Genomic DNA, 11,891 nt, shown 5'->3' with positions numbered 1-11,891 from the left:
CCGCCACCCCTCCGCGCGACGGGGACCTGCCTGCTCCCCGGGGCCGGGGCCGGGGCCGGGACCGGGGCCGGGGCCAGACCGCCCCCGTCGGGGCCGGGACTGGGGCTGGGATCGGGACCTGACCGCCCCGTCGGGGCCGGGATCGGGGTCGGGATCGGGACCAGGTCCGGAACCAGACCGCCTTTCCGGGGCCGGGCCGGGATTGGGGCTGGGATCGGGACCTGACCGCCCCGTCGGGGCCGGGATCGGGGTCGGGATCGGGACCGGGGCCGGGATTGGGGCTGGGATCGGGACCTGACCGCCCCGTCGGGGCCGGGACCGGGGTCAGGATCGGGACCAGGTCCGGAACCAGACCGCCTTTCCGGGGCCGGGATCGGGGTCGGGATCAGGACCAGGTCCAGAACCAGACCGCCTTTCCGGGGCCGGGATCGGGGCCAGGATCAGGGCTGCGATCAGGACCTGACCGCCCCCACGGGGCCGGGACCGGGGCCAGACTGCCTCCCCGCCCCCCGCCCAGGGCCGGGACCGGGGCCAGACCTCCTCCCCCTGCCCTCGGGACCAGGGCTGGGATTGGGGCCAGGACCGGGACCTGCCTGCACCCCGGCTCCAGGATCGAGGCCTGGATTGGGACCTGCCCGCTGTCCAAGCTGGTCCCCGTCACCCCAACCGCATCCCACCCCCGCAGGGCCGTGGCAGGGGTGGAAAGGGGATCCCAGGACTCCGGGAGGGTGGGACAGGACCCGGAGCCAGAGCAAGCGGCTCCGCTGGGAGGGAAAAATGCCTCCGGCCTGGCTGGACGAGTTGTTAGGTGCTAAGGGGACTTTGAGGCCGCTTGGGCTTTGCTTCTCCCCCCCTTCTTGCTCGTTTTCCCAAAAAGCGTGTGCTAGAGAAGAGCTTCCTCCGGTGGGATGGGGGTATGACAGCATCCCTCGGGAGCCAGCACACTTGGGAAGGGGAGATGCTGCTCCAGGACGGAGAAGCGATGCTCTCAGCTTGCCTCCTGGGACGCAGCGCGGCATGCCGGGGGCGTCTCAGCCCGCTCGGGCACCCCCRGGAACGGCCCGGCTCTCTGGGACTACCCTGCGTCTCCCGCATCTCCGGCATCCCCGCGTTGGGACCTTGCATCCAGTTTTCCTCTGGGAACTGCCGTCTCTTCCGCTGCAAGCTGGCAGGGGCTGGGCTCAGCCGCGAGGAGGAGGTCGCTCCTCCAAGGGACCCGTCGAAACGGGCTCCCCCGGGCTTAAAGCCCTTCCGAATTTGGGACGAGGCATTAGCGGAGGCTCCGGCTTTGGCACGGGCTGCCGAGCGCCTGCTGCCGAAGCTCCGCGCCAAGCACAGAGCCGCCTGTTTCCTTCTTCTGATGTAATTTGTTTGAGGACGGAAAACAATRCATCATGTCGCAGCTATTTGGGCCTGATAAGGGGACAACCGAGAGCCGAGGTTCTCCCGCCAGCCCGGCCGCGGCGGGGAGCGCGCGGGGAAACGATCCCCGGAGCTCGCGCCGCGACGGGGGCTTCCAGATCACCCTGCCGGGAACCCGCAGCCCAGCAGGTTTCCCATGCTCAAACCCGCCTTTCCTTCCACCAATTTTGCGTTTTCCCCCTTTCCACCTCTCATTTAGGTGGAAAAGAGGCAGGAGACCCCGTGGTTGTTTGCAGATGCCCGTAGGTATCACGGCCAACTTAATCCACCTTGGTCTGTTCCATCCTTCGTGTGACCCAACTGGAGGGGGACCCCAAAATCTGCATTTGCCATCTCGAGCTGCTCCAAAGCAGCTCCAGCCGCATGAGTAAAGAGGTTTCGAATCCAACTGGAGAGAAATGAATGATTTTCCCTGGGCGGCGCTACCCGTTCGAGAGCCGCCGCCGGAAACCGGCCCCTCGTTGCTCCGACGTCTCCCGTTTTTCTCACCTTTGGCAGCGACGCAGGTTCCTAAGGCGCTCCAAAAACATTTCCCCTGTCGTCCGGCGGGGAGGAACGCGATCGCGCCCGGCGTCACGGGAAGGGGAGTAACGGGAAGGACGGGGCTGCTGGGAAGTCGCTACCCACCGCGTTTCCCCGGGATCGCCCGGACCCCCTTACGCTGCCTCCTCCCTTCCCCGTGAGCGTTTTCGGGGCGCCGCGCGAGCCCCCGTCCCTCCGGCAGGATCGCTGGCTATCGCAGGGGCCCGTTCGCCCCCGGGGAGGTCCGAGGGGCTTTGGGGGTGCAGGGCTGCTTTTTTCGGATCCCCATCCCGGGATGCTCCGGCGTCTGGGGTAGATGCAGCCGCGGGGGCTGCTCCGCTGCGGGGGCACCTAGAGCCGCGGCCGTGGGCGGCGGTGCAAAAAGGGCTTTGCGCTACGCTTTAGCATCCGATTTTTTGTTGTGTTTTTTGCTGCAGGTCAGGGTTTTTCTTTTTTTAAGCCCAGCTTTCGCTTCCTCCCTGCTGAGGGCACGTGATTCCCCCAGCCGGCAGAAGCGGAGAGGCGGAGAGGGGCTGGCGGAGAGGCCCCGCGACCTCCCAAGCTGCGGAGCCGGCCGGTCCGGGCACAAGCAACCCGTTGTGGCCCAGGGCTCGGCTTCGCCAAGGCCTTAAATAAACACGGCCCGCCGGGAAAGGCGGCTTAAAATTAACCCACCGGCCAGGCCTACGTGTCCCGCGGGCAGCTTTTCCTTCCTTTTTTTTTTTTTTGGCTTTTTTTTTTTTTTTTGTGCTGGCAGACCCGATCCGACGGAGCGGGTTGCAAATCCCCGCGGGGACTTCCCTCCCCGTGCGGCAGATAACGCTTCCCGGGAGGCGACTTCGTTTTGGCTTCCCTGGAGCCGCGTTCCCGGGGCGGGATGGCTCCGCCACGTGCCGGGGTGCTCGGCCAACCCTCGAGCCTCTGTCCCGAAACTGAATCCGCCCTAAAAATAGCAGCGCGGAGCAACCCGTTGAGCCCAAAATAGAGCCCGGCAGGGAGGCGGCTGTGGAAAAAGCACGTTCCCGTATTTGCAGAATCGGTGAAGGACCGGCCAGGGCTGGATTTAAAATCCGCTGCCGGGTTGCGGAGCGGGGACAAGGCAAAGCCGCGTGTGAACCGCAGAGATGCCGAGGAGCGAGTTTCCCGCGGTGGAAAAGCCCTTTCACGGCGGCTCTCCAGGCCGGTTTTCCTGCTCTTGGCCGGAGAGCGCGGAGACCCGGGCGGCGTCCCACCCTCCCAATCCCTTTGTTTCCCAAAAAAGTAGCTGCTCTCACTTAAGGGGCTTTTGAATTCGCTTCCTTCCTGTCTTGCTCCAAAATAACCTCTCGCTCCTCGGGGAGATCCGCGTCGGCATGGCCCCGTGGCGGCAGGGCGGACGGACGCGCGGCCGCCGGATGGCGGGATGCTGCTTTTCCGTCTTAACCTGAGACATTTGCTCCGAGCCCCGCGTGGCTCCTTAAAATGCCCGGAGAGGACGGAGGGTGCCTGCGCGCGGCCCCTCGGCGCCGTTCATCCGAGTTAACATTTCCACCGGGTTGAAGGGCTGCACCGAGTCCCTCCCGAACCCCCAAACCGAAGGGATCCGGGCAAGAGCCGGCCGGTGGTTCGGTGCTTTACTGCGGATGTGCATTTTCTTAAACCTCTAGCAGGTGCCTTCCCGTCGGCTCTGCAGCCGCCTCCGGTTTTAGAGCATCTGTCCCAGCCCTGGAGAAAGTCGGCTGGAGCCGGGGTTAGATCGGAGGCATCTTTCCACCCTTGCCGGCTCTGCCCCGGGGGCGATAACCGCCCCCCCCCCCCCAGGAGGGAGACGACGTCCCAGGCTCGTTCCCAAATCGCGTCCTTGTCGGGAGGCCAATATCGTTATCTAGGGCCCGGCTGGCGTTTCGTAGTTGGACCCTGGCCACCGCCTTTAAAATAACTCTCCCACCACTCCCTGCTTTTAAAGGGCATGTTCCAGGGATTAAGACGGAGTCTCCCAGGCCGGCTCCTTGGCTTTGGGACCGATCTGGAGCGAAAGCGCCGGACGGGTGCTCCAAGCGCTGGAGATCCCCCGGCCGGGAGCAGGCTCAGCTTCCTCAATGCACGGGAAGAAAAATCTGGTCGACGAACCTTAGCTAAGCAGGAGTGAATTCCTCCGGGGAAAATGGTTATTTCCTTGTAAATCTGCCTCTCGCTCTTGGCTGAGCAGCATCGGAAAGTCTCGATTTGCAAAATAAGCTCTGTTAGGCAATAACACTTATTCCACCGACTGTCACTGTTGGAAAAACGAGACCTGCTTTTTGGCTACACCAGTCCCGAAATCAAAGGAGCAGGTTCCCAAGCTAAAAACGAGTGGAGAATGACTGAGCGTTTAATGAAATGGGTAGCAGCTAGGCTGTTTCTAAAATAGAAGCTAAACCGTGCCTAAGGGGTGCTGCCCGTGTCCCCAGGGCAGTGACGGAGCAGCACCAYGGCCTGGCCCACTGCGGCTCCACGTCAAACTGGGCGAGCGCCGGGGAGTTTCGTCCCCACCCGTAGATAACCAGGTCCAATTTTTGGCTGCCACCTGAACTTCACCCTCGTGAAAGCCAGGAGATAGCACTTGGGTTGACCTCTGTTAGAAAGGCATCGGGTCTTGAGTCTGAGACAGACCCGAGGACTTGGCTTTGGAGCATCTGGGGATGTCTCCGCTCTGCAATTCAGCTGCTAAAATGACTCCCTGCCTAGATGGTCCTGGTGTTTAAACACTACTTTTTCCTGCCCAAATATACTAACATCTTGCGCTTCATTAAATTTGGACCTGTGCCTGGCTCAGACATCTAGCCACCAAATGGTCTCTTCGCACACAGCTTGATGCGGTGCAAGCCATGGCTTGATMTCCCTTCCAATAATTTGGACAGATCTTTATGGGAAAGGAGATGCCGAGCCGGCCTTTTCCGGGCTGCAAGTTGAAAGGGTGGTGGGTGGCACCGGATTCATGCTCGGAGATGGACCGTGCACAAAGCACTCATGAAAAGCACACGATGGCTTTCCTCCTGTTGAAGACTTATCCCATCCATCATCACGCAGCCCAGACAGAGACCGAGGCACAACTAAAGCACCGTAAATTCAGACCTTCGGTCCCCCTATGGTATAGCTGGACCTTAGCTGAGATAAGTGACCAGAGGCTAAATGAGGACAGCTCACACGTTAGCAGGTTGCAAGGACACCCCAGGCGTGATTTGGGACAAAACCCCAACTTTAGCCTCAAGCTGGTAGCTCATATTAAAACTGGTGCACCTGGAAATGCCAGACTAGGACTTCCCTCCTCCTGGTTAGAAAAGGCCCGTGACGGCGAGGAAGACCCTTCCCGCAGCCTGGACAAAGCCTAGGCTGGTGTCTCCAGCCGTGGGAACCAGCTGGGTTCGACTTTTTAATGCCTCGGCTTCAGGGCAGCTACGTCAGGCCACCGAGGGCAAAGCGTCGGGATGCGCTTGGAGCCACAGCAAGGACCCTGGGGGCTCTGTGGTTTTCAGAGCGAATAAATCATCTGAGAAGAAAAAAACGGGAAGAGATCTTTGCAGGATCAGGTATTTGCAAGGGAAGCGGATGGACGTTTATCTCCAGCTAGATAAGGACGACCAGCACTGCCTCCCGGCCGCCCAGCTGCAGCAGGAGTGAGTCACTCGCCTTCCTGCGGTGGGAGGAAACCCTCCTGCTTGTGGGGAGTCCTCCAGGTTTGCTCTTTGGCGCCCTGCCCTGCATAACGGAGAAGCTATTTTGGACTACAACGCCCTGCCGCTTCCTGCGGCCCTGGGGCTGAGCCCAAATCTCGGGGCACGCTGTCCTGGCAGTGGGGAGGACTTGGCTTTGGAGCATCTGGCGAGTCCCCGCTCCGCAATTCAGCTGCTAAAATGACCCTAAACTCCAGCTGGGCAATGTGACAAGCATGAAGGGACCAGGGTGCGGGCCCAGTGTCCCCAGAAATGGGGTGATGAGCTCTGCGCCAAGTGGTGACCTCCTCCCAGGTGCCTGGGACCTTCTCCAGTGGATGGAGAGCTGCTCTTACTGCAGGGCGACGCTCAGCGGGAGCTGGGCAGATGGCACCCGGGGATGGTCATGGGTGGAGACGTCGCTTGGCAGGAGGGTTTCTCGCCCCGGGTTAGGTAGCCGCCAATGCCCTAAGTCTCATCACTGCATCTGAGCAAGCTTCCTTGGCCATGCTGGTTGCACATTGCAGGAAAAGTCCAAGCCTCAGTTTCCCAAGCTGTTGAAAGGAGGATACGGCGCAAGTATTGCAACTAGACGCTGCTTCAAGAGCCTACGCCAAAAACATGACAGTCGAACAAAGCGAAACAATTAAATTACGTTAGCTAGTTACATCACCACGCTATTTCCCCATGGTTTACAGCAGCCAGGGGATCGTTTTGCACATCAGCACATTTTGCTACCTTGCTTTCAGGTTTCTGGGCTCCTCCCCACTTTCTAGGACCAACCCAAGAAACAGGGTGAAAGCAGCAGGACCAAGGCGCTAAGCCTGGCTGGATACTGCCGTCTTTTCCTTGGCTCCCAGGGGAGAACCTGGGCGACCGGGCAGGATGGAGTCACCTGGCGATTAGTTCTTCTCGGCCAGCCCATCCTGCCACGTCCTGCTCCATCAAGCACCGGGGCAGCCCCGCGGAAAGGTRGGCTCCTCGTAGCAGGTGGAGGGTGTTTCCCGAAGGACGGGTTGCCGAAGGACCCTTGGGACCTGCCAAATAATGAGTTCATTGGCCTCAGAGCCCGCTGATTAAGGAGGAAGTTGTCTTCTTGCCAGCTGGAGGAAATGACACATCGCCCGGCTTTCTGTGCAGCGAACAAAAAGCCCTGGGAGTTGAGGCTGAAAGGGACCTCTGGGGTCTCTGCTCAAAGCATGGACAGCTTAGAGCAGGCTGTTCAGGGTCGTGTCCAGGATAGRCCAAGGATGGAGATTCCCCTGCTCTCCAGGCCCCTTTCCAGAGTTTGACCACCCTCGGAGAAATTTTTTTCTAGTGTCTAATGGGAATTTTCCTGGTCCAGCTTGTGCTGTTTTCTATCAACCCATCACGTTTCTTGTCCCATCACCGGGCACCTCCGAGGTGAGTCCAGCTCCTCTGCACCAGCAACGAGATCCTCCTTGGCCTTCTCCTCTCTCCTGGGCTCCAACCCTGACCGCCTTGGGGCTGTGCCGGGCTCGCTCCAGTCTGTCACTGTCCGCCTGGCACCGGGGAGCCCCAAACTGGACCCAGTGCCCAGACGTGGCTTCACCAGTGCCAAGGTCAGTGTGTCCCAGGAGCAGGACTCTGCATTGGCCCATATCRAACCTCCTGAGGTATCAGCCGCTCTCCCCGATCTGGCATCATTCACAGACTCGCTGAGAGCGTGCTCCACCCCAGGCTGTTGAAAGAGCTGTGAAGCATGTCTTGGTCCTCCAGTCCTCCCTGGAGCACGCACGAGAGGTCTCAGAAGCACTGTTGCAGTGGGACATTGCGTCTGTGGGACTGGCAGCCAGAAACCAGGTTAACWCCTTATTTCCCCTCTTCTCCTAGCTGTCCAGTTTCCTTTCCAAAGAGTTCACTGCATTCTGTTGTCAGGCAAATGAGAGAACAAGTTACTAGGAGTTTGCAATCAGTTTTTAGCTTTGGCCAACTGTTCACCACCCAAGAAAATGCGGATGAATCCTCCTTGGGTGGAAACGGCTCTTCTTTGGGGGGGTCTGGGGAGCCTGCAATGCTTTGTGGGCCCTCCCCGGTTAGGATTAGGTGATATTCTCTGCTTCGCTGGCGTTTCATGAAGTCACGCCGCTTTTAGAGGTGGCTACGTCCCAATTCCCCCAGCCCTGACCCTTCTTATAGACACCCACAGCTCAAACCTGGCTCCTGTCGGCATCATCTGAAGCCTGCGTGGTGTCTGCACGGATGGATTTAGCCCTGCTCCGAGAGGACAGCCTCCGCACCGCATCCCTGCGCTGGCAGGTTCGGATGCCGGGCTCATGTGGGGTCCCTGCACTGGAGAAGGGAAGGCTGCTGGGGCCACTGTGCTCCCAATCCTACCTCCACGTTTAGGGCATGGGAAAGTCTGAACCGGGTCAGCCCAGGGACTGTCCAGCCTCTTGCAGTGGGAAGGAGATGCTCGGAGAAGGGCAAGGATGCTCCCGCCTCTACTCCTGCGTCCGGCACTGTGGCCTTCATCCCTGCGCAACGTTTCCCTCCCACCCTCCACCGGCAAATTCATCTTGCTCGGAGCACGGGGACACCCTGTGCTTACATATAGCAGAAATAAGGGCACRCGCTATAGAGCCATCGAGGAGCACACGGGCGAGAGCGCCCTGCCCAGCGGCATCGCTCCGTGCTGCAACTCTGCTTGCACCGGGCAGACCTGGACTTTTTTCCGAGCTTTTTTAAGTGATGCATTGCCAGATGCACATCCTTTCTCTACAGGCTGAAGGGCCGTGACGAAGCTGAGCTTAGCTAATATTTATAACCTATACGTTTATATGCCTATAATGTTTTTGGCTGCTGCCTGACTCTAACTGCTGGGACTTTCCAGAGGCATGGTCTGCATTTGTGAATGCCCAGAGTAAATGGATTAGCTTTTTCACAGAGTTCAAAACAGAATAAATTCTTGTTTCATTTCCCTATGACTCAGAGATGAAAAATTGCTCTCCAGAGCGGTTATTGTGTAAGAGTGGGCTTGGTAAGAGCATTTTGCTCTTTGCCACTGCAGCCTATCAGCTGTTCCCGCAGAAGAAAAACCTCTCGCAGAGCAGGAGCAACATGCTCGGACCAGTGGAAGAAACCCGCTCAGGAACATGACAAGTCTTTCTATCGCGTAGGGTCTGGCTAAACGGGAGCGATGTATTAAAACAGCAACCTTTTAGCCAGCGCGCCTTGTATATTTAGTGCTACGGTGAAGCTGTTGAGAAATTATCTACCGTGGCTGAACAAACTCAGCTTTGGGAGAGCAATTGGAAGCTGTTCTGCCTTTTGTACCGAGGCGAAATGATCGCTTAAATTAGTATTTGTAGAGATTGTAGCACTGCGTTCTGATGTTCAAGCTCTGAGTAGCTCATAGAAAAGGCTGAACCCATACTACTGTATATACCTGTATCTTTAGATCCGGAAATTCAAATTAGGGGATTACCCACCATTAAAAATGCTGCAGCTTTACAGCTTCAGGTGCTTAGATCTGATAACTGGAGCGGCAGTCTCTTTCCTCGGCACACGCTCTGTTCCACAAGAATAAAAATCTCAGGGCCATTCGGTTTATTCTGCTTCACGTGGGCCTGACACAACTTTCATATTAGGGTTTTCACCCCTCTGCGTATCTCAAAGACTGCCCCTCCAACCAAGATAATTTCACGAAAAAAAACTAAAGGCAGAAGACGAAAGTAGGAAGGAGCGGAGCTGATCCTGGGTGCCTGCCCCGTTCATTCACAGCTGGGCTAAACCACTACCGCCGATTCCAGCCCAAACCAGGCGGTTTCGGTTCCCCATGCGGGTGCCGAGGATCCGGCATTACACCCATGCCCAAGCCCCCGCGCAGCAGGATGAAAGATGCTGAACGTTGCTCCTGCCGCATTGCCAGATCCTCACCCAGTTTTGCTTCCTCCTGAGCCTCAGCAGACCGTGGGCACCTCCAGGTCTCTATCCACCATCTCCTGGTGTCCCCTGCTCCTGCCCCCTTTCTGGCGCTTCCTTTGGAGCTGGGTCCTGTCAGTGATGATGAAGGTCACAATTCCCCAGCTCATATTTCTGGAGAGATGTGTCTGGTCTCCTCCCGGTAGTTCCYCTTAGGAGCTTCATCTCTGTTTTCTTCCCCTTATTGGAACTGAGGATGGGCACTTCCTCGGAGGAACCCCCAAATGATGGGATGCCTCCCTGTAAGGATGCTTTTGTCTCCTACAGCCTCTTGTCCAAGCAAGCAAAACCTCAACGTGGCTTCATTTCTATGCCATTGGATATAATATTCGGTGTTGGGGGTCTCAACCCTTTCATGGAGAAGACTGAAACAAAAGGAAAGGAGTCAAATAGTGAAGTCCCCCAGAAATAAAAGAGGAAGGGACATGAGTGTTGCTGAGTTACGCTGTGAAAGWGTTGTGGCCGAAAGCAGCAGCAAGTGAAAAACGTTCATAAGGAAGAAATTCTCACAGTCAAACTATCGCTTCAGTGGTTGAGATGGTGGCAGCGTGCACAGCATGAAGCAAACGAGTGAGAAGGGAAGTTTGGGCTTGCGGCCACGATGCAGGCAGAAGACTCGCCAGAGTCATCTTCAGTCTCTGGTTTGGAGATGCCGACGTTCTCTGCTGACCTAGGGAAAAGGTCCTCGCAGAATTTGGGGCTGATATGCATTTTTAAATGTTTTAACAGCACATTCAGGCCCTAAGGCACACACCTCCCCTTGGCTGATCCATAGCTGTTCTCCTGGACTTCAGAGGGGTTTTGGGGGTCAGAAGGGGCTAATCTCCTAGCAGGACACAGCTTCTTCCTCCCTTCAGCTGCACATGGCTATAGGGAAAGAGGCAGAGCTCCCCTGGGGAGCTGCAGAGATGTGCAACAGAAATATTAAGGCTGGTCTCAGCGAAGGATGAATGGTTGAAATGAATGGGTGAAAAGCAGCAGGAGAAACATTGGAGCCTGGGTGGCAGGAATGACCGGGGCTGATAACCAGGGACATGGTTGGCAGCGTGAGCACCAAACGGGGAACGCTGGAAATGTGCCATTCCCATCCAGCCCAGACAGCCATGGTCTGAAACGGCCCCTGCCCAGGTGAGTCCTCAGTGCAGACCGGCGCTCTGATAACGGGAGGGTGGCAACGAGGTGCTGGCACATCCCGTGAGCTGCCTCCACCCCACTGTTCAGCAGGGAGACAGCCTGGAGCCATGGTGATACCCAACACGAGAAGACAGTGAGCAGCATCACTCAAGGCTCATGGAGGCTGAAGTCTGTAAGACTGAAGCACGGGGATCACGCCAAGTCCTAAAGGGTGTAAAAAGCTCTGTTCACAACCCAGTTTGCTGTTGCCCATCAAGAGGAACCCAAGACAGGTGATAAGGACTTGGTAGGTCATGTCCCTTGTTGTCCATGTCACACCAGGCCACCCAGACACATGTGTCTGTCTTGTGAGTATGTGGGAGTGAGCATTGGTAGAATAAACTGCTTGGAGACAAGGTAAAATGAAAGCCCCTTCCAGAAGGTCTCACACTTATTTTTGCTGCACTACTTTCCCACTGAGCCGTGAAGGTGGGAGCAGGTTTGATGGCACAGTGTCTGAACAGGGCAGATTCCTTTGTGCCGATGCCATGGTAGGTCCATGGTTCTCCATGAGCTTTGGAGACCCTAACATCACTCCCAGAAGCATGTCCAAGGTGCATCACCATCCCTGGGTCTGCATGGTGGCACAGATGGGGAAAGAAGAGCTTTGCCATGGTCCTCGCTGGAGGGACGGTGACCATCTGGAGTGCACAGATGCTCATGGATACACAGCTACGCCTATGCTGGACACCAGCACTTGTGTCAGGGAACAATTTTGGTCACAGAGCCAAAAATGAGAAAAGCCCCATTCATCCAGACATCTCTGGGGATGTTCCCTATAGATCAAGCATCTCTTCCCAAGGAAACTGGCCTTTCGAGTCATCAAAACCARGCCTGGAAAGGGCATCGCCATCACCCTCCTGCTCCATGGTGGGACCCCCTCTAGCCGCACCATTCTTGACAGACATGTCTGTTGTTAAAACCATCCAGTGATGGAGATGCCATATCCTTCCCGGGGAATCAATTCAAGGCATCCCTATCCTTTCACTTAGAGAGTTTTCCCTACATCTAACCCAAATCCCTTCTGCTCCAGTGTAGGTCCCCTATTCACTGTTTGATCTGCCACGGACACAGAAAGCAGTCCAGGTATTTCTTTTCCCTTTGCAGTAGGCCATTAAGTATTTGCAAGCAACTAGTAAATGGGGGATAAGAAGAAAT

Source organism: Apteryx rowi, unplaced genomic scaffold, assembly GCF_003343035.1.
Source record: "Apteryx rowi isolate R43461 unplaced genomic scaffold, aptRow1 scaffold_587, whole genome shotgun sequence".
Classification (NCBI taxonomy): Eukaryota; Metazoa; Chordata; class Aves; order Apterygiformes; family Apterygidae; genus Apteryx; species Apteryx rowi.
This window is presented reverse-complemented; position numbering follows the sequence as displayed.